Below are 24,577 nucleotides of genomic sequence, written 5' to 3'. Positions count from 1 at the left end.
TATTCATAACACTAGTGGACCGTACTAGCAGTAATTAATCTAAAGATTCCATAACTTTATTTTACTGCGAACTGTTTTTAGTTTATTATCTTAATGCCGATCATCTCATACAAATATGAGATTAAGACCACATAGACAAACTTTGGAATTTTATGATATTTACTTAATATTATCAATATAATATCAGACATAGTCTATATATATAATAAATAAATTCAATTATTTATTTCATTTAAAACATTTGTCAACTACAATTTCTTTAAGGACACTATTCCCAACAATAACGCCCTGCTAATTAGGGTCCATTACCACGTGTCTTTAAATTAGTGCAAGAACATGTGATTAAGCAACTAAAGGTTTAGGTATTAAAAATCTTGGTCAACGAATAAAAATTTCCATTAACAGAAAATATTAGTCTATACATGGGATCCAAAAATACAAGTTTAAAAATTATTTATAACTCAGGGATTACAAAATAGGCCGACCTAAGCGGCAAAACAAGGTTCAACCCTAGTTCCCCTGCGATATATGGTCATGGAGGTCAAGCAGACTACATATGTACACATCGCCTCTAACGCTCTCCAACTCATGGCTGGCCAAGCTTCTCTTTACCCTTACCTATACCACATAGCACCCATGAGCCATGGCTCAGCAAGAAAACATACTTAAACAAATTTTGATAATCAACAAAATATAACAACCTGCTTAATAGTAATAACTAAAACCAAGCATACACGTGGTACAAGTAAGCGACGATAGGGTCACACAAGTGTGTATTGTACTTTTTTATTTAATCAAGTGGCATTCGAGCCAGTCAAGTGCATAATACACTCCATTTTATTTAGGTGGCATCCGAGCCAGGCAAGTGCATAATACACTCCCAAGGTGGCCTAGCCATAATGTTCAGTGGTCAGCACACATAGTGTTGACCATAGCTCTTGTAAGCCCTCGACTTATAAGTCGAGCCTTGTAAAACCTCAACTTATAAGTCGAGCCCTATTTAACCAAATATGCCCTTGACTAATAGGCCGAGCTTTTAGTTAAGCACAATAGACAGATTCTCGGCTTATTAGTCGAGATTTCTAGTCATGAATAGACATCCATATAATACATTCATCATACACACAGATACAATGCATTATAATGTACTTAAATATATATTCATAGGCATAATTATAATGATGCTGATTAACTGGGCCTAAGCCCTAATCATGCCTACAATTAATAGTTAGGCCAAGCCCTAGTCATATTACATTTAACAGCTGGACCGAGCCCTAATCATAATACATTTGACAGCTGGGCCGAGCCCTAATCATAATACATTTGATAGTTGGGGCGAGCCCTAATCATATTACATTCAACAATGGGGTGAAGCTCTAATCACCTTTCTCACGCATTAGGTGCAGTTATCTTACCTTTGGTCCGAGGGTAAGCAATTAGGCAAGCAAGCATGACTACTGAGAACGATCCTCTTCCAAGCCCTAGTGGTAACCTAGTCATAACCCCAAATAACATTCTCATTACTATTCGATTCCATAGTTGAACCCCAAGATCAATCTCGTGCTTTAGGGACCCTAAATTCCCCAACATGGGGTGGTGAGATCTTCCCTCGAGCCCCTGGACCTATGCCCTAAAAATGCAAAATGAAGGCCCCTGAAAATGGCCCAGTGCTACGGCACAGCCTTACAGGTATTGTGGCACACAGCCAGGGCCCCCTGCCTTGGAACATCCTAGGGCCCTTCCTGAACCCAGAAAAATTAGGTTTTTCCACCATTTTTCCCCGAGAACCCCCAAATCTTGTCCCAAACTTGCCTTATAGTCCCAAATGAGTTTACAATCCCAAACAACACATATAAGCAGTACAAACACCTTAAAAACCAAACTTAATCTCTAACCCAAATCAAAACCCATCCCTTGGTTTAAAATTCTACAAAAATAGAGTATACGCTTACCTTATTGAAGAACCAAGCTCCTTATCTTCCTCCTACTTGAATTCCCAGCTTAAGCCTTCAATTTCCAAGACTTGCTTCTAAAAAAAACCAAGATCCTCCAAGTGCTAGAAAGAGAAAGAGAGAGTGTGTAAGGAGAGAGAGAAGAAGCTGAGATTATTTTCCTGAATGTTCTAATTTTTTTCTCCTGAAACAACCTAGTGAATAAATCACTCCAACTTAGCAAAAGACCAAATCGCCCCTTTGCCTTTAGCCTACTTACTAATGCTCTTGAGGGCAAGACCATCTTTAGCCACTTTTTCCCGCTAATCATAATTACTGTCTCATAAATTCCTGTTATCTCCAATTTCCTCAAATGATTACCAAATAATTTTCCTTTACCCGATAAACCTCGGTAATGTACTAAATTACAAAAATACCCCTAGGCCCACCCCGAGTTGGACATTTAACACTGTTATTACTAAACCGCTTACTTGCTCCCTAGGATTGCCTTGTACCGGGTAATGCAACTATATCGACATAATAATGTGATCACAATTATATATCACACATATTTACTATTATACCATCAGCAGGTCAAAATTATGAAAATGCCCTTCTAATAAGAAATGGGCCCACAAGCATATTTAATACACTTAAACATGCAAGCATAATCATATCATTATACAATCGAAATAATTCACATATTAATTAACATGCTCGTAATACATAAGCACCTAATTACTCAATTATTGCCTCTTGGCCCCCTAATCCAGGCACTAAGCCATATTAGGGAAATTGGGGCTTTACATTATTTACTTCTCTAATGACTCCACGTGTCGAATGAAGAAATCACGAACAATAATTACATTCCCACTTTTTTTTTTTTACTTTTTTTAAATAGCTTGGGAAAATGAGTCATGATGATTTCTAACATTTAGAGAGACACATCGTTCAAATAAGACATGTTATATCATTTTGAATGCTTTGGTAAAAGAGTAAATTAACTAGTTATTTTATTCTTTCTATATTGAGAGTTGTTACACCCAAATTTTGAGAATAAATGAGTAGCCTCGAAATATAGGCTCGTAAAGGGTAAGCTCGAGATTACCAAGTGTTAGCATTATATTTGTATGAATTGTCACGGGGATCTAAAGCTATCATCAACATTCAAGCATGAGTTGCTAGCTCGAAGGCATTAACCTTCTCCAAGGGATGAGCTCGATAGATTCATCAAGTGAGGGGGAGGCGACAATTGCAATGGTGAGCTCGAAGATACGAGTGATCTCGAAAGCGCGTTAAAGTAGTGCTCAAGCTTGATGGCACATTAAACATAATCATATTTCTTTGGGATTAGTTAAGACTGTGTGTTGAATCCCTATTTTTATGGGATCTTTATTTCAATAATGCATTTAAGTTGTATTATTATTATTTAGATATTCATCTGAATTTAAAATTGAAATATGTGTTGTAACTTCCCTAAATTTGTGGGAAGATATTCTTGTAACCGGTCTATAAATAGCATAGTTCTGGTCATTTGTACTGAGGCATAACTTTGTACTGAGAAATGGTATGTGAAGTTGCTCCTTCCTGAAGTTTTAACGCAAACAAGTTAATAAAAGTGACTCGTGGACGTAGGTTGATTTTAAATACCGAACCATGTAAAAATATCAGTCTTTTCTTTTCTTCCTAATTAATTGTTTATTGCCCTACATAATTAAGTTGAAGAAAAATGATGTCAATAGTTTGGTGATTTCGTTGAGAGAATTAAGCAATTCTTCCTACCGCTTAGCATAAAATCTCATGCATAGCGACAATGGTCACCCTGAACATTTCTGGAACTAGTGAGCGACTTTTACCCCAAATCTTCGAGGAACGTACTCCACGAACTAAGGACCATCCTCGAAGGTCTGGTAAAAAACCGGTTGTGGACCAGAGCCTCGATGAGGAGAGTGCCTCATCGTCTCCTAGTGGATGACCTGGTCAGAGTTCTAGACCTAATGAGCAGCATTACTATAATCTTGAAAGATATGTGCAAGCAGTTGAGCTCGAAAATCGTAGGTTGCGTGAGCAGTTAGCCAAAGCTACACCACTAAATGATGAGATGGAAAGGAGAGCTGCTGAAGTCCAGGCACCACCCCAGAGGACTAGGGGGTGACCTTGAGGAAGTACGACTGCCAGATGGCCGAACAAAGGACCCAGCAGGGTCAACCGAGGCCTAGGGAAAATACTGGGAAAAACTGACCTAGGGGTCATCTCGGAACCATACGAGGAACAACCAAACTGGGAATGTTCCTGCAGAATCTGGGAATAACTTAGCTCCCTTGATAGTTTGGAGCGATAACCCAGAACCTTCCAGGCTGATCAATGAGAGGCTACCACCCTTGCCAATTAGGCACCCTCCTTCACTGATTAGACATCCTTCTCCAGCACGGGGTGTATCTCAACAAGATCCAAGTAGGAATCGAGCTGGGGATAGGGCACCCTAGAGCTCTTCATGAAGTGCTCGAAGTGGAAGCTGAAAAATGAGCCATCACGCTCGGCTTGAGCACAGGGGTGAACGCGAGGCCCCACGTGGGGTACATCAGGAACATAGAAAACCCGAGGCATCAGGGAGTTATATGTCAAGGTCACGAACAACCAGAATGAGAGTACATGTGGATAATCCACCTCGTAATCGAACCCCATAGCAGTAACAATAAGAGAGAAATGTCAGCTTCCTTGATGGAAGTCAGGATTACACCAGGTCGGCGAATGTGTATAAACTCGATCCTAGAAATTACGAGAACTATTATAATGAGTATCTTGATCTTCAAGATCACTTGAATCAGAACTGGGGGCAATCTAATCAGCCAAACCTAGACCTGCAGGCACACTTAAATGCCCGAAGAGAGCCCCTACAATAAGTATATGGGAATCAGTACAACCTTATGCTGTGCAAGCAGCTCGATTTCCTATGAACACAACCAACTAATGGTAGTACAAGCTCCCCCTGTGGTGGATTTAGTTCAAGAGAGAATCAACCAACTTGAGGAGGCATTCAGACTCCTTCAAGAAAGGAAAAATAAAGAAAAGGCTTACAATTTCAACGAGGAGCTCAAGCCTTTTTTCCCCCATATCTTGAGTACACCATTTCCCAATGGTTTCAAAATACCCCACATGGCACCCTATGATGGGACCACCGACCCAGGCAGCCACATGAGTACAGTTAATATTGTAATGTGCGCTAGTAATGTCAGATATGAGCTCAGGTGTATTCTTTTTTTTTTACCACATTGAAAAAAAAAATGGTTTGACCATTTCTGAAGAAATTCGATCTTGTCTTGGGAAAAATTGTCCAGAGAATTCAAGAAACAGTTCCAAGCTGTGAAGAGCATAAAACCTAAGGCTTCCACCCTGACCAATGTTAAACAGAAACCAAGTGAGTCATCGAAGGGCTACCTAGCGAGGTTCAATATAGAAGCGACACGAGCTCTCAATGTCGATGGCAGTGGTCATGTCATGGGAGTCGAGCTGGAGTATTGCCAGGAAGTCCTCTTTGGAACGACATGCAGAGGAAGCTTGTAAGGACAATAAATGAATTCAATACTCGTGCTCAGAGTTTTGTCGATGTAGAAGGGGTGAGGTTGGCACTTAAACTAACTCCTCTGCCTTTAATAACTTCAACGATAAACATCAGCTCACCCACCACCTCGAACACGACCTTCAAAAGACATCCCTTCTAAAAGAAAGAATAATGAAGTATGTAACTAAAAGGCTGATGGGGGTAAGAAAAATAAAGGAGATAAGTATGTCTGAAACAAAAACCCAGCCCATACTTCGCTTGGTAAAAAGGCAGCTCTGGCTCAACCTGTCCAGCAATCTACGAGGGAGGATAATTGAACTCCCCTAATCGATGGAGAAAATGTAATAACCATCATGGGAGGACCGCACATTGCAGGGTCGAGCAGGAATGCTCAAAAGAGGTATGTCCAAGAGCTCAAAACAGTGGATGGATCTCCCTATCAGCCTGGACCACGAGCTCCGAAATAATAGAGGGTCAAATCCCAACCCATCATCGTCACTAAAGAGGACATTTTGCATATCCAACTTCCTCATAATGACCCTCTGGTCATAACCTTCCAACTCACCAATAGGAGGGTGCGTCGAGTCCTGATCGATAACAAGAGGTTGGTCAACATCCTCCATAGGGAAACCTTACAAAAAATGGGTCTATCTGTTTGAGACCTTAAAGCTTGTACGACAACATTATACAGATTCTCAAGAGAGGGAATAACGAGTATAGGTTCTATGAGCTCTCAGTGTCCTTGGGAGACTATCCAATCTTGATAACCAAAATACTAGAGTTCATCGTAGTAGACACCCCATCTGCCTACAATATTGGCTCGGGAGACTAGCCTTGATTGGGCTGGGGGTAGTCACATCTGTCAGGTACTTGGCCATAAAATTCCCAATGCTCAGCGGTTTTGGGATACTGAAGGGAGATCAATTAGCAACTCGAGAATGCTATAGCATCTCGATGAGGGGGAAGGCCAAGCTAGTGCGCAGGCACTAGAAATTATTGAGGAAATGAGCGAGGTGGTATACGAGGTCAAAGAAGAGATCGAACCAATGGTAGAAGAAGATATATTAGACCAATTGAAAAGCTTGAAGATATTCAACTCATTGAAAAGAACACAACCATGGTGGTGAAGATTGGGAAGAACCTTCCAAAGGATGCGAGATAGTAGTTAATTCAATTCCTGAGGGAAAATCAAGATGTATTTGCATGGTCACACTAAGATATGATTGGGATCAATCCCAATATTATAAGCCATGTGTTAAACATCCACAAAAACTTCCATCCAAAGCAACATAAGAGAAGACTCTTCGACAATGAGAGGAAGAAGGCTTTGAAAGAGGAGGTCGAAACACTAATAGAAAATTGGTTTATCCGAGATGCTTTCTACCCAGAATGGATAGCTAACACAGTTTTGGTCCTGAAGCCCAATGGCAAGTGGCAAACTTGCATTGACTATTCGAACCTCAACAAGCAATGTTCAATAGACTATTTTCCCCTGCCTCGAATTGATCAGCTCGTGGATGCAACCTCGGGTCACGTCATCATGTAATTCATGGATGCATATTCTGGATATAACCAGATAGCCATGCATGCCATGAGCTTCATGACCAATAAATGGCTAAATTATTATAACGCGATGCCCTTCAGGCTCAAGAATCTCGGGGCTACATATCAGAGAATGGTAAATAGAATGTTTGCCGAGCAGATAAGAAACAACATGGAAGTGTACATGGACGATATCCTGGTCAAGCCCAAGCACAGTTATGACCATGTTGATGATCTCGTCAAGTGTTTCTCTATACTTTAAAAATACAACATGAGACTCAACCCATAAAAATGCTCATTTAGAGTATCTTCGAGAAAGTTTATCAGATTTATAGTAAAATGCTCGAGACATAGAAGAAAATTCGGATAAGATAAAGGCCTTAATTGACATGCCTTCACCTCGAAAGCATAAAGATGTCCAGATTCTAACTGGGTGAATGGTGGCTTTATGTATATTCATCCCAAAATCTACAAACATATGTATACCATTCTTTAATCTTTTGAGAGGGGGCAAAAAGTTTGAATGGTTAGATGAGTGCAAGCTCACATTTCAGGCTCTTAAAAAATATCTCACTGAGCCACCTATCTTATCCGAACAAGTCATAAGGGAAATATTGTACTTATACCTCGCTACGACCGAGCATGCAATTAGTTCAGTACTTGTTCGGGACGATAAGAAAGTACAAAAACCTTTCTGTTATGTCAGCAAAAGGTTACTAGGGGAAGAATCGAGGTATCCATTGATAGAAAAACTCTCATTGTGTTTAATAAATGCATCCCAAAAACTCCAACCTTAATTCCAAGCACATCCTATACACATGCTAACTGATCAGCCATTGAGACAAGTATTGTTGAAACCTGAAGCATCCAGAAGACTATTGAAATCGGCGTTCGAACTTGGGTAGTTTAAGATAACATATCACCCAAGAATAAAGATAAAGGGATAGTCCTTAGCAAATTTCATAGTCAAATGTACAGGAATAACCAATGAAGAAGTCGTAACCCCAACTCGCGAGCAATGGAGACTATATGTTGATGGGTCTTCCAATGAGAATAGATCGGGGGAAAGCATTATCGTAATAACTCCATCACGAAACAAGTTTCATTCGACCCTAAGATTAGGTTTCGAGGCCTCCAATAATGAGGTTGAATATGAGGCACTATTAGCAGGGCTACGAATAGCTTCTGAGCTAAAGGAAGAAGCCATTCACTGCTTTAGTGACTCTCAGTTGGTCGTCAACCAAGTCCAAGGAGAGTACCAAGATAGGGACAGTAAGATGGCGAAATACTTAGAAAAAGTCAAAGCGACATTGGGACAATTTGAGTTCTACACAATTCAACAAGTTTTGCAGGAGCAGAACTTGTATGTAGAAGCTTTCACTTGACCGCAATGACAAAAGAAGTTGATTCACTTAATGTGGTACCAGTAGAATTCTTACCCTAGCCGAGTATAACCGAGTCTGATGAAGTCGAGGTTGACATGATAGCTTCAAAACCTACCTGGATGACACCAATATCGCCTACCTCGAGATTGGGCGCCTCCCAGCAGATCAGGACGAGGCTAAAAAAGTAATGTACAAAATACCAAGATACACTATCTTGGAAGGGAGATTGTACATAAGAGGATATTCCATGCCATTACTAAGATGTGTAACTCCACCCGAGGCTAAAAATATCCTAGAAGAAATCCATGAATGATTTTGTGGAGATCACACTGGAGGGCATAGTCTATCAATGAATATAATTAGGCAAGGTGTAACGCCGTACTACCTTAGAGTCATTACCATGTGATTTATAAATGTGTCATTAGCTCACTAATCGAGGTTTTAGGTTAAAAAGTGTGATTAAATGGAAATAAAAACTCATTTGACAATATTAATTATAAAAGATTTGGACATTCATTAAAACCATAAAAGTTATACATTTGGCATCCCAAAACACAGTTTGAAAATGTTTTAGAACTCAAAATATGAATACAGTCGACCTAAGACCCAAAGCAAATCATTACAACATATTCCTCAAAATAACCTTGGCCGTGGCAGCTAGGTAGGGCGAACATGTACACGCCGCTCCACGCTCTCCAACTCATGGTCGTCAACCTTACCCTACCCTTACCTGCACCATAGAGCACTCGTGAGCCAATGCCTAGGAAGAAAACTTAATGCATAACATATCATAATTCAATCACAGAATTAAATACCAAAATAGTCAACAGACTAAACACATAGCGACCTACGATGACCCAGGTGCTTTACCAGGCCCTGGGTTTGCGGTCTTCAATGAGCGGGTGTATACAACACCTTTGGAGGGTCTTGCCCTAGCAACCTGCACTCAGCGTGCTTAACGCCGATCTTGGCCCTTTCCGTACTCGGCCTTCGCTGTTCTCGGCCTTCACCGTTCCTGACCTTCGCCGTTCTCAGCCCTCGCCATTTTCAGCCCTTGCCATTCATTTACATACATGCAAAACATAGCATAATAGAACATAAACATTCATATAAACACTAAACATAGATAATGGGGCCATTCTCTCCTCTATGGACATCAACATTTTTCTTACCTGTGTCCTGAGCTGACAGATTAACGCTATCTCGAGCACAATCCCCTAACCCAAGCTTTGACGTAAACCTAGTCACAACACATCCATAATAACAATACATGAAGCCCTAAACCAAATAAGAATTTTGGATTAAAATACTAGGCTTCAGAACATCGAATCCTACTAAACCGGGTAGTAGAATCCTTCCCGAGCCTTAACATTTGGATTCCCGAGCTTAAAACCCTCTAAAAGCAACCATTTCCCATTTGAGTCACGGACCAAACCTTAAGGGTCACGACGTACTCAAGTCAGAGAGCATTAGGCTCTCATCAAAGGGCCATGGGCCGTGCCTCAGCCTGCGCCAAGGCCCCAAGCCTCTGCGTTCAAGAGGGCCGTAGCGCTTGATGAAAAGGGTCGTGGTACAAGCCCTAAAATCAAGAATTCCTCGTACATTTTACGAGCTAACCTCCCTAAAATTCAGCAATTTTGAACCTTTAATTTAGCATTTAGTTCAGAATCAATATCCATGCAACATAACTAATCTAAATACCCCAAAACTTGCTTCACCAACTCAGAAAAACTCAAGGATCACATTCCATAGTTTAACTCCATACAACCTCAAAACTAAAATTGAAAACTCGGTGAAATCAACAATAATTTGTACCTCAGCTGGTATTTCGACCTGAGCTAACTCCAACCTACACAAGATTTATATTTCCCAAAGCTTCGACCTCAAATTCAGAGCCTCACCACAAGAATTTTCCAAAATTGCTTAAGTCTCCAAGAGATGGAGAGAGAGCCGAGAGAGTTGAGAAATTCGTTATCTCCTTCTAATTAACTCTAGTGTTTTGATAAGCTTAAGCCTATCCCCAACTACCTGATGAACAAAATGCCCCCAAGTCTATCCTCAATCCTTTAGTGCCACTAAGGGCAACCCCGTCAATTGCCACATCTCGCTAGTTCCTCAAGTGTTCCTATAAATCCCTATTTAATCCTCGACATAAATAATCCCAATCACGTAATATATTCCCAAAATACCCCTAGGCTCACCCCGAGTCGGGTACTCGACCTCGTTGTGACTATTTTGCTATTCTGCTTCCTAGGGCCATCTCAGATTGAACCTCACAAATATATCACCACAATATTGTGTTATCAAGCACAACATACATATATATTGCATTTATGCCCTCAACGAGCTAAAATTACAAAAATGCCCCTTTTAACCAAATTGGGCCAACATGCATATTTAATTCACCTAGACATGCATTTTTAATCACATAATCATTTAATTCACATATTAACATAATTAAATCAATTATTGCCCTCCCGGAACTAAGCCTTATTAGAAAATTTGGGACTTAACTTGCCTCTCACCCCAAATCATTTCACCCCTCTCAAGGGAGAAACTCCGAGAAACACACTTGAAACTCTACGAACATGCGTCTCAAGTCTGAGTAACTCGACTCTAGGAGGTGGCAGTCAAGCTCTAATCTTCTCAATCGCCTCATTGGTCCTCTGAACAACCTCAGGACCTAAATACTTTCTCTCTTACTTGTCTCATCCCAATGGATGGGTGATCTTCACTTCCTCCCATATAACATTTCATACGGAGCCACTCTGACAGTCGCTTGATAGCTGTTATTGTATGAAAACTTGATCAAAGGGAGATGTTTACTCCAAGATCCCCCAAAATCCAACACATAGGCTTGCAACATATCCTTCAGTATCTGAATCGTCCTCTTAGAATGTCCATCCGTCCGAGTATGATAGGCAGTACTAAATCGCAACTACGTGCCCATAGCCTTCTGCAGGCTTTCCCAAAAATTAGAGGTGAAGGTGGGGTCCCTGTCGGATACTATCGACCTTAGAGCCCCATGAAGTCGCACAACTTCCTTCACATATAATTCAACATACTGCTCCATTGCATAAGTTGTCTTAACAGGCAAAAAGTAGGCTGATTTGTTGTACCTATCCACAGTCACCCACACAGAATCATGCTGTCTTACTATCTTCGGTGGTCCAACCCTGAAGTCCATGGTGATATCCTCCCACTTCCACTCTGGAATCCCTAAAGGCTGCAAAAACCTTGCTGGCGTCTGATTTTCAGCCTTTATCTGCTGAGAAGTCAATCACTTGGCCACATAATCTACCAGATCCCTCTTCATTCTTGACCACCAATACAAGGTTCTCAAATCTTGGTACATCTTCGTTGTACCTGGATGTAAGGAATAGTGAGTGGTATGAGACTCATCTAAAATCTCTCGCCGAGTACCGGAACCCATCGGAACGCAAACCCAACCCTTATACCTCAGTTAACCCACCTCTGAAATAGAAAAGTCTTTAGCCACTCCAGCTAAGACATCCTTTGTGTGCTTCCTCAACTGGGGATCCTCCCTCTGTGGTTCCTTGATTTTCTCAAGGAGTGTGGAATGAAGAGTGATATTGGCTAGCTGACCAACTACCAATTCAATTCCTACTCTAATCATCTCTTCAGCTAACCTCTTTGATATTTGCCTCGAACTAAATAACCGTCTTGGGCCCTTCCGACTAAATGCGTCGTCCACCACCTTGGCCTTCCCAGGATGGTACAGAATGTCACAGTTGTAGTCCTTTACCAACTCCAGCCAATTCCTTTGGCGCATATTCAGATCCTTCTGAATAAAAAAAGACTTCAAACTCTTATGGTCGGTGTATATTTTGAATTTCTCACTATACAAATAATGCCTCCAATCCTTCACTGTGAATACCACCACTGCGAATACATCCATTGCCAATTCTAGATCATGTGTGGGATACCTCTGCTCATACACCTTCAGCTGTCTCGATACGTAGGTTACCACATTTCCAGCTTGCATAAGTACACGCCCCAAACCCTGCCTCGAAGCATCGCAGTAGACTATAAACTTGTCATTTTCTAACGGAAGATTCAATATTGGAGCGATGATTAGTTGCCGCTTCAACTCCTTGAAACTGTTCTCACATCTGTCTGTCCAGACATACTTGGTCTTCTTACATGTCAGCTCAGTCAACAGTGTGGCTATTTTAGAGAATCCCTCAATGAACCGCCAATAGTACCCTGCTAATGCCAAGAAACTCCTAACCTCTGGTACACTGCTTGGGCTGGGCCAATCTCTCACTGCCTCAATCTTACTTGGGTCCACTAGAATCCCCTCCTTACTCATAATGTGGCCTAGAAATGTTACTATGGGCAACCAAAACTCACATTTGCTAAACTTAGCATATAGCTATGCTCCTTCAATTTCTGTAGTACCAAACGAAGATGTTGCTCGTGCTCTGTCTCTAACAGAGAGTACAATAGTCCAAATAATCCCTAAAGACCCTATTCATCAAACTTGTCCAAATAATCCCTAAAGACCCTATTCATCATATCCATAAAGGCTGCTGGGGCATTGGTTAATCCAAAGGACATAACCAGGAATTCATAATTTCCATACCTTGTGTAGAATGCGATCTTTGGTATGTATTCCTCTTTAATCCTTAACTGGTGGTAGCGAGGCTGAATGTCAATCTTGGAGAACACCGTCTTCCCTTGTAGCTGGTCAAACAAGTCGTTGATCCTGGGAAGTGGGTACTTGTTCTTAATGGTCAGCTTATTCAGCTCTCTATAGTCAATGCACATCTTTAAGGATCCATCCTTCTTCTTGACGAACAAAACTAGAGCACCCCATTGTGAAAAACTCGGTCTGATAAATCCTAAATCCAGTAATTCATGCAACTGAATCTTCAGTTCCTTCAACACTACTAGAGCCATTCTATATGGTGTCCTAGATATTGGCTCTGCCCTCAATGCCAACTCTATGATGAACTCGATCTCTTGTTGTGGTGGCAACCCTGGCAAGTCTGCTTGGAATACCTCAAGAAACTTACATACTAATCTGTTCTCATTCAGTCCAACTGAAACAATCCTAGAGGTATCGACGATGTTCACTAGGAATCCTATGCAACCTTCTTGCATTAGGTCTCTAGCCTTCAATGCCAAGATCATAGGTACTCCTGGTCCACTGACTGTCCCCACAAATACAAAGGGTATGTAACGCCCTGGATAACCAAGACCGTTACACTGTGTGTTTGAAATAGTGCAAGACTTGCTAATCAAGTCATTTAAATAAAAACGTGGATCTAATGACATAAACAGATTAGGTTTAAAAGATTTTAGTTATAACGAATAATTTTCATTAAAATAAATGTTTCATACATGGGATCCCAAAGCCGGGTTTAAATGACATAATTACAGAATTTCTGAATGTTATAAATAATCAAAGCCACTCTAATGGAAAAATGCACATTTTAGGTTTCCGTCCATGTACAAACACTTGATCGTGGCGGCCGAGCAGCTGACAGTGTACACACTGCCCCCAGAGCTCTCCAACCCTAGGTAAATTCATCTTACCCTTGCCTTTACCTGCACCATGTAGTACCCGTGAGCCAAGGCCCAACAAGAAAACATAATATCATATAATGAACAATATCAATAACCAATTATTTTACAAAGCATAACCAAGTATTCAGTAATTCATAACATTCACCTGTTCAGTGACAACAATCGACCAATTAACAGCCTGTCATCCAGATAATCAACATATCATATTCATCAGATTAACAACAATAATCACGTTCGTAATCAATATTTTATTGTAACCATTAAACAATATTCATGGTCGACACCCTTAGGCCGCACCCTCTATTTAACCCACTATCTTCGACTTACTAGGCCGCTCCTAGTGTTATAAACACTAATTCCGGGCAGCTCAACCGAGCTCAGTGATTAATAAGTTGTCCTCATCTACCAGTGGCTGAGCCGCGCCCTGTGCACAAGTGTTGATTATGGCACTCTTACGCCGTTTATCACATGTCCTCCATGGCATAATACCACCCTATGACATTTATACAATCTTAGGGAGCTCTTAGTCCAAACATATTCACTTGGTTTATCACAATCATATAACAGTGCATACAAATATAGGGAGCACTTAGTCCTAACCTATCCACATAAATGGGTGCAGTTTTCTTACCTTTAATTCGAAGTGCTTTGATTAAGAAAGAAGACCCCCGAGCACGATCCTGCCCCGAACCCAAGCGTACACCTAGTCACAACCATGATACAGGATTCCATCAATAATAAATGAATAAGGGTTTCCGAGTCAAGTTCTAGCCTTCGGAAAATCCAATTCCACCAAGCACGGTAGTGGAATCGATCCCGAGCACGCTAGGTCAAGTCCTCACACCTTAAACCTCCAAAAGACCAAAAATACCCTTAAGAGCAGCGACCCAAGCTTCCTATGCCGCGGCTTGCCCCTGACCAGAGGCTTAGCCTTGTCTAGAAATAGACACGGGCCATGGCATAACCTTCCCCATGCCGCGGCCCGCCCTTCATCCTTAGCTCCCATCTGCTTCCAAGGGCCGCGAGACACCAAGAACTGAGCCATGGCCCGATCCTTTCGAACCTAGAAAATCCACAATTTTTAACACTCAAACCTCACTCAAATCCATCCAACATCATCCTAATGATACAATTCAATTATCACAAACATTCTAACATGTATTCAGCAACATAACCCAGCAAAAACCTAATTTGAAAACTCACAAATATAACACTTTAATCTTGAAACCCATAAACGCAAAAACTCCTTAGAACAGGCAGTAATTCCCAGAAATTCAGATGCTAATCCATTACTAAAGGCTTACCTTTATTGAAGAGAAAGACCATCAACTAGTTGCTGAGTTAATTCCCAAGCCTTAGCCCTAATTTAATCTTCAAAATCAAGAACCCAAAATACTTAGAACTCAGCCCAAATCTATGTAATCAATTGACCAAAACTGTAATTCAAGCCTTACCTCAACTCCTGTTGAATTCCTTAGCTAAACTGAGCTAATCCCCAAAGCTCCCCACTCAAATCTCTGAGTTTCCCGCTAAGTTTTCCTCTTATTTCTATGGTTTCCCTTGAGAGAGAAGGAGAGAGAGAGAGAGGAGAAGGGTCGGTTTGGGTATCTTCTATTGTTTTCTTAATTTTGTTTTATCTATCCTTAATTGCTTAAGTAAATCCCTAGGCTTGGGGTGCCAAAAACGTCCCCAAGGGAAAAATGGTAAACTTCCCTAGCATTCCCACCTAGGCTTCCTAACCTCAAATATATATCAAATTATTTATTTCCATAACCAGATAACCCAAATAACTATCTCATACCCAAAATACCCCTTGACTCACCCCGAGTCAAGTACTAGGTCCCATTGTGACTTTCCCACTACTTGCACTCTAGGATCACCTCGTGCCAAATGCTGCAAGTATAAATATATCCACATAATAATGTGGTCTCAACAGTTTATCACATTTATGCATTAACGGGCCAAAATTACAATTATTCCCTTACAAGCTAAATAGGGCCCGCATGCTTATCTAGTATTCATAAACATGCATTTCACAAATCCATACAATGATAGGATCATGCATATCACATAATCATGCATTTTCACCATTAGTTCACATAACTTCCAATTATGCCCTCCTGGCACACTAATCAAGGCCCTTAAGCCTTATTAGTAATTTTGGGTCATTACAACTATCCCCTCCTTATAACAATTTCGACCTCGAAATTTACTCGAACACATCAGACAGTAAACATCGTACCTCTGACTAAAATTCCCAAGGTCCAACGCCTTTACTCTTAGTCTTCGATAATACTCTTACATGAGTAACAATCTTGTTTCACAAGATCTTGTTTGATAACTATACTTTCATTAAACTTCGCTTGCGCATCTGATCTACAGAAACTCCAGAGTCTGCTTAACTCATCGACGGTCGCTTTAGTGTCTTATCATTGATACCTGAAATACTCACGAGTCATCACCCCTGCCAGGGTGAAATCAACTTATAGGCCCTCGACCTAACCTTTGGTACAGCCTCATAATTCCTGTTGAATCGGGAGTCAGAACTCCCCTTTCTTTCCCCAGAATATTATACTTTTCCTTGTCTGCACTACTTGGAGAAATACAAATCTCTTATCCTGAAACTTTGTATTCCAAAGTTAACAATTTTCAAGCTCTTATGTCCTTTCGAATTGGCAGACACTCCTGCCTTAAAAATTCCAACAACCTCTTTGGTTTTCCCCTGAACCAATATTGAACCGTAGTATCCACTACCTTTTCATTTCTTTACTTAACATAGCACTCCTTGCATTTTATCTTACCATGTCCTATGCCGTGTCACCTTAGCTATACTCCAGCATTTATCACCGTGACTACTTCATCAAGGATTACACTTTCCTTAATATCTCAAATATTTCCACACTCAATGCTTAATCCCTTAAAATACCTGTTAAGTTCTCAGTTTTCCATTCCATTTGCAATCACCAACTAACTTTAGATTCCCACTATATTCTCTTCATTCTCTAGTTTCGTTCCACAGCTTGGAAGACTATAGGGTTTCAACTCAGCATTACCAATGCCCTGCCCCATTACTAGTTCACCTGAACCAAGTTACATTAACTCATTCAGCTAAGTTATAAATTTCCCTGTCCAATCACCTTACTTCTAATCTAATGTGGTCCACCCCTATGATTCACCACTATTTCATTTTACTTTCCAATATCTGAGCATATTAGATTCTTTCACCCGCTTAAACCTCCCGTTACAACATACCCTAGGAGGTAGAACGACACCCACTTAGAATTCTTATTTCCACGCAAAACTCTTATCGGACCACACATTCGATCCTTGTACTTTAGCTTGTATTACACTCATAGGGTTCTTCCCCGTGTCCACAAAACCATCACTCTGGATTCTATTGTCCAAAGGAATATGTATCTTTTCATCACCACATACTGATGCTATACAAATCTCAATCGATATCTTGCTCGTTCCACTGTAGTCTGTGGCGCTCTGTTCAAGTAACATACACCTCCCAAGTAAGAGATCTGCCTCCAATTAAATCTCCTCCTCATACAGTCGAGGACTTCTAACATCAACCATCCATCCATTATGTTTCACTAAATCTTGGTCCCAAGGTTATCTTTATTACAAATAACCGAACGGTCAAATACCTTACGCTATGCATACAGTGCCAACTTAATGTTCCATGTATATCGACCATGTTCCCACTCTTTTACCTCCCGCGAGGTTCTATCATTCGTCTCGTCAGTCTGAGCCTGGGTGTGCCCTAACCTATGATGTATCCCTCAGAGTTTAATATCTTTATAAAAAATTAGGTCCTCCATGCTACCCTTCTGTATTCATCCACAACACGTATATTCCTACATCACTAAACACTAATCAATCCTCACTCTGTCTTCTGAACTTTGGATCTGACACTATCCATTCAGTCTACTTCAAGTTTTCATGTCCTTCTAATTCGTGGTATAGCTGCCTGCTGAGATACTTACGTAGTAGATGACGCGTTTACCGACCTCGTTGTGCTCCCTATCCTTCAGACGTTCTTCAATAGTTTCTCTGTGGCTTCAGATCAAATCTCTTCATACCTGACCCCCTTCGCTTCTTGTAGCATTATTTTGAATACCCCTAGCGATACCATACTGACACTTCATGGAGCCCTACCTGTGACCCTACTTCCTTAGTACTAACATCATCGGCGTAGTAGTCGTTCATATTCCATTTCTAACTGGAGAGTAGTCCAACATATCGCCAATAAACTTGAAGGTGGCTTGCTCACACTTGTTCCTATATTTTCTGCTTGAAGAACTTACCTGTGTTGCTGAAGCTTGAATCAGTTGAGAACCTTTGTTACCAATACATCACACCCTACCTGGTACAAGTAGTAACTCCTGAAATGTCTCTTTCCTTGATTCCCAGCTGGTAATAACCAGATCGAAGATCAATTCCTGAAGACATTGTCCTGTCTTGTAACCAGGCATTAAACTCTTCCTCTTTAACAGAAGATGCCAACAATTCCCACAATATGATGCTCTGCCCGTAGCTCAGTCCTGAAGCATACCTAGTCACTCCTTGTATACCCATCTGAATTCCTACTGGTCAGCTCAATTTCCATTCAGTCCAATTAACATTCCCAAGTGATATCCCCTACAATCCATGGTTTCCTCTTAACAAATTAACTCTCACTCTGACTCATGTCAAGGTTCCCATATGATGAGCTCTGTTGTTCTCACTACAAACCTCTTTATTACTTGTATTTCAATTTCTCTTCCAAAAGCTTCTAATTCCTCCTCAACAAATACTAATATCTTCAGTCCCTCATATATTACCCCCGAGGGACATTCTCTATGTCTGAACCTTTCCTGAGACATTCTCAACACTGAACTCTTCCAGCTTGTTGTATAACCAAAAATTTGAACCATTCAGTGAACTGATCATATTCGAGGAACTAGCCTCGAGCTTCTAATGTAACAAGGCATTCTAGTCTTCCATTCCCTTGATCATGGGCACTCCATCCTAACATATTGAATCGTTCCATGTAAAAGTCGTGCCCTCACTTCACATCTTCCCAAGTGGCGTCCCCTGTCTCTGGTGAATACTAAATAACCTCACTGGTTCCCATCACTGTCCTGACGGCTATCCCACAAATTAGACTCTATTCCTGTCCAAACCAGGAGTCATATAATTGTCTGAGGTTCTTCTACTTCGATTACCGAGAACCTATCCTTACTAAATTCCACCAATGGAAATACTGTCATTTTCATCTCTTGCCCTACGAAATTCATGCTCTATACCTCTGACCACATATCTCAACTAACATTGCCCTCTCTGCTGCCTAAATACAGATGAAGATCTCATACATCGAAGTGGCCCTGATGCTCTGGACTATTCCAGAGTTTAATCCTCAAATGGGTCATCATTTCCAGCTACATATGCCTGTATCAATTTCCCAAAATGAATTACCCAACCCACAAAACTCATTGACACACACCGTCGTTACCTTATCGTTCCAAATCAAGATTATAAGCCTATTAGTCTTCACAGTTCAAACTATGCCTTTATAACCTCTTGTATCAAGTTACCATCTGAGTTCCTCCCAACCCATCATGCCAATATCTCGGTCTGAGTACCATTCCTGGGCATCCTTCTACCACAAATACTTAGCGCAACCCCTTAATCATGACCCCCCATCTTCGTATAACAAAGGATGGAATTAGCTTTTCCGATCCACTAACCAATTCTTAGGCACACCCAACTTTCCTCAAAACAAGAGGATAACGCCTTTTAGGCCTTCCATTTAGTACTCTTATCTCTCTGTATCCTCATATCAAACCAACATTGGTATCCTCACTGTAAAAGTATACAAAGCAGATCCTTCCCCAGAAAAGTCTGTTATTCTTCCATCTAGTCTCAGTTATTAGACCCTACAACTTACTCACATACTAGCGAACATCTGCTGCAACTTTCAGGGGCAGATGGAGGTTTCCAACCCCGACTATCATCTGCAACCCCCTTTAACACCACGCCAAGTCCACTTAACCATTCTGGGTGCAAACAATTTGAATTCATCTGCCACTACTGAATAAACTCCTTATCCCTGAGGTCCACACTCCGAACCAATCCAAAACCAGGTCCAAATAACCACAATAATCATGCATACATAAATCATAATAAACACTAATTCAAAATTCTATACATTTAGCTACCAAACCATTATCCAATTATTCATTCACCTACAATAGCAATGCTGATCAGCACACCTCAATCTCATCACACAATAGTCAAGGGCCAAGCACTATCAATATCACATGCTCCCTATAATCATACATCATAATACATTCATATCTCACTCGAGAACTTAAGCATATAATCTCATATATTCAATTATAGAACCCTTAGTCAAGCTTGTATTTAATGGCAAGTGTACTTGTCAAGCCTATCTTCAGGAACCCTTAAACCTAGATGGCTCTGATACCAAGTTGTAACGCCCTGGATAACCAAAACCGTTACACTATGTGTTTGAAATAGTACGAGACTTGCTAATCAAGTCATTTAAATAAAAGCGAGAATCTGGTGACATAAATAGGTTAGGTTTAAAAGATTTTCGTTATAACGAATAATTTTCCTTAAAATAAATGTTTGATACATGGGATCCCAAATCAGGGTTTAAATGACATAATTACAGAATTTCCGAATGTTATAAATAATCAAAGCCACTCTAATGGAAAAATTCACATTTTAGGTTTCCGTCCCTGTACAAACCCTCGACCGTGGCGGCCGAGCAGCTGACAATGTACACCCCACCCCCAAAGCTCTCCAAATCATGGTTAATTCACCTTACCCTTGCCTTTACCTGCACTACGTAGCACCCGTGAGCCGAGGCCATGCAAGAAAACATAATATCATAGCATGAACAATATCAATAACCAATTATTCTACAAAGCATAACAAAGTATTCAGTAATTCATAACATTCACCTATTCAGTGACAACAATCGACTTGTCATCCAGATAATCAACATATCATATTCATCAGATTAACAACAATAATCACGTCTGTAATCAACAGTTTATTGTAACCATTAAACAATATTCAGGGTCGGCATCCTTAGGTCGCAAGCTCTATTTAACCCACTGTCTCCGGCTTACTAGGCAGCCCCCAGTGTTATATCCACTGACTTTGGCCAGCTCAACCAAGCTCAGTGATTAATAAGCTGTCCTCAGCTACCAGTGGCTGAGCCGTGCCCTGTGCGCAAGTGTTGATTCTGACACTCTTACGTCATTTATCACATGTCCTCCATAGCATAATACCACCTCATGACATTTATACAATCTTAGGGAGCTTTTAGTCCCAACATATTCACATGGTTTATCACAATCATATAACAGTCCCTACGAATATAGGGAACACTTAGTCCCAACCAATCCACATAAATGGGTACAGTTTTCTTACCTTCAATTCGAAGTGCTTTGATTAGGAAAGACTACCCCCGAGCACGATCCTGCCCCGAGCCCAAGCGTACACCTAGTCACAACCATGATAAAGGATTCCATCAATAATAAATGAATAAGCGATTCCGAGTCAAGTTCTAGCCTTCGAGACATCCAATTCCACCAAGCACGATAGTGGAATCGATCCTGAGCACGCTAGGTCAAGTCCCCGCACCTTAAACCTCCAAAAGACCAAAAATACCCTTAAGAGCCGTGACCCAAGCTTCCTATGCCACGGCTTGCCCCTGACCAGAGGCTCAGCCTCGCCCAGAAATAGACATGGGCTGAGGCCCAACAATCCCCATGCCGCGGCCCGGCCTTCATCCTCAGCTCCCATCTACTTCCAAGGGCCGCGACACACCAAGAACTGAGCCACGGTCTGACCTCTTCGAACCCAGAAAATCCACCAATTTTAACACTCAAACCTCACTCAAATCCATCCAACATCATCCTAATGATACAATTCAATTTTCACAAACGTTCTAACATGTATTCAGCAACATAACCTGGAAAAAACCTAATTTGAAAACTCACCAATATAACACTTTAATCTTGAAACCCATAAACTCAAAAACTCCTTAGAACAGGCAGTATTTCCCAGAAATTCAGATGCTAATCCATTACCAAAGGCTTACCTTTTTAGAAGAGCAAGACCACCCACTAGTTGCTGAGTTAATTCCCAAGCCTTAGCCCCAATTTAATCTTCAAAATCAAGAACCCAAAATACTTAGAACTCAACCCAAATCTACATAATCAAATGACCAAAACTATAATTCAAGCCTTACCTCAACTCCTGTTGAATTCCTTAGCTAAACTGAGCTAATCCCCAAAGCTCCCCACTCAAATCTTTGAGTTTCCAGCTAAGTTTTCCTCTTGTTTCTGTGGTTTCCCTTGAGAGAGAATGAGAGAGAGGAGAAGTGTCGGTTTGGGTATCTTCTACTATTTTCTTAATTTTGTTTAATCTATCCTTAATTACTTAAGTAAATCCCTAGTCTCAGGGTACCAAAAACATCCCCGAGGGCAAAATGGTAAGTTTCCCCAGTATTCCCACCTATGCTTCCTAACCTCAAATATATATAAAATTATTTATTTCCATAACCTGATAACCCAAATTACAGTCTAATACCCAAAATACCTCTTGACTCGGCCCGAGTCAAGTACCAGGTCCCGTTGTGACTTTCCCGTTACTTGCTCTCTAGGTTCACCTTGTGCCAAATGCTGCAAGTATAAATATATCCACATAATAATGTGGTCTCAATAGTTTATCACATTTATGCCCTAACGGGCTAAAATTACAATTATGCCCTTACAAGCTAAACAGGGCCCGCATGCTTATCTAGTACTCATAAACATGCATTCCACAAATCCATGTAATCATAGTATCATGCATATCACCTAATCATGCATTTTCACCATTATTTCACATAACTTCCAATTATGCCCTCCCGACACACTAATTAAGGCCTTTAAGGCTTATTAGTAATTTTAGGTCATTACAGGGTACCTCCCCTTCCAGTTTAAAGGTCACCATTCTCCGATTACAGTCTATCATTGCCCCGTACTTTGATAACCAATCCATCCCTAGGATCGTATCAAAGTCATCCATCGCTAACTCAATCAGATCTATAGAAAACTCCCTACTGTCTATCTCTATTGGCAATGCTCTAACCCATCTCCTAGAGACTACTAGTTCCCCAGTTATCAACAAAGTCCTGCATCCCCTAACATACAAATCACTAGGTCTACGCAACCGATCTATCATTCTAGTAGAAACAAACGAATGCGTAGCTCCTGAATTAATCAAAGCACTAAATGAAGAACCACCACTAGAAATCTGACTTGTCACGACCGAGGGGCTTGGCTCAACCTTAGTCTGGATCAAGGCACTACAAGAAAAAATGCTTTTAATAACACCGAAAATGTGTTATCAAAACATACCATAACACTTTTTGATGTGTTAAGACCAACTATATTATCATAGGTCAGGGTACTTTACATAACACTTTATCATTGTTATATAGATGTGTTATTATACTGTCAACGATAACTGACTTTCTGTGTTATTTTAATATATAGATAAGTGTTTAATTATGTTATTTATAGTCGATTATATAAAAATTTAATACTTATAAATTTGTGTTATACTACACTTTAGTATAACACATTTTTTGTGTTATACTATAGTTTAGTATAACACATTTTTTGTGTTATACTACACTTTAGTATAACACATTATTTGTGTTATATAATGAAGTTTGCATAACACAATTCTTTGCATAAAAAGTGTTATTGTAATAGATATTATAACACAATTTGCGTATTATTGTTATATTTAGATATGTTTAAATTTTCATTATATATTTTATTTATATAACACTAATTCATTCTATTATATTTTAATTTTTTTATATAATTAAAATTAGCTTTCTAATATATACTAGCATCATCAAATGAACTTGATTTTCAAATAACAAAAAGTAAGAACATTCAATATTGTATTAACAATCCATAAATTAGTTTAAAACATTCAACACTGTCATCAACAACAAAATGTTCTTTAAGTATTCAAGGAGTCTTAAATTGTAATGACCCAACTACTCTAGACTTTTGGACCATTAACGAAAACTATACATACTAATCCTTAATAAAACTTACAAGTGAAAATACCATTACTTTATTAAGAAACTTGTAAAGATAAAAGTTAAACTTACATAAAATTCAAGTTAGGATATGGGATCCCATTGTTTTAAAATCAAAACATGACATAATTAAAAAGAGATTTACATAACAAAATGCGGAAAGATACATGTAAAAACCATAAGAAACAAAACTACATCCTCGAATCGAAACGCTCGGCTCTTGAATCCATTCCGCCTCAATACACATTCTCTAAGCTTCCTAGAACCTTCCCCGCCACTAAGACCTATTTTCATGCAAATATAAACAAAAAGGAATGAGCCTAATGCCCAGCAAGGAAAATCTAACATATAGCCATATACATAAAAATTCATAGTGCAACATAAAAAAACATACCATAACACATATATCACACACATACTATAATGGCCATTATTACTTGGGGTCCCATAGACTAAACAAGTCATATGCCCATTA

Source organism: Humulus lupulus, chromosome 2, assembly GCF_963169125.1.
Source record: "Humulus lupulus chromosome 2, drHumLupu1.1, whole genome shotgun sequence".
NCBI lineage: Eukaryota > Viridiplantae > Streptophyta > Magnoliopsida > Rosales > Cannabaceae > Humulus > Humulus lupulus.
The sequence above is the reverse complement of the archived record's forward strand: the minus strand, read 5'-3'. Positions refer to the sequence as shown.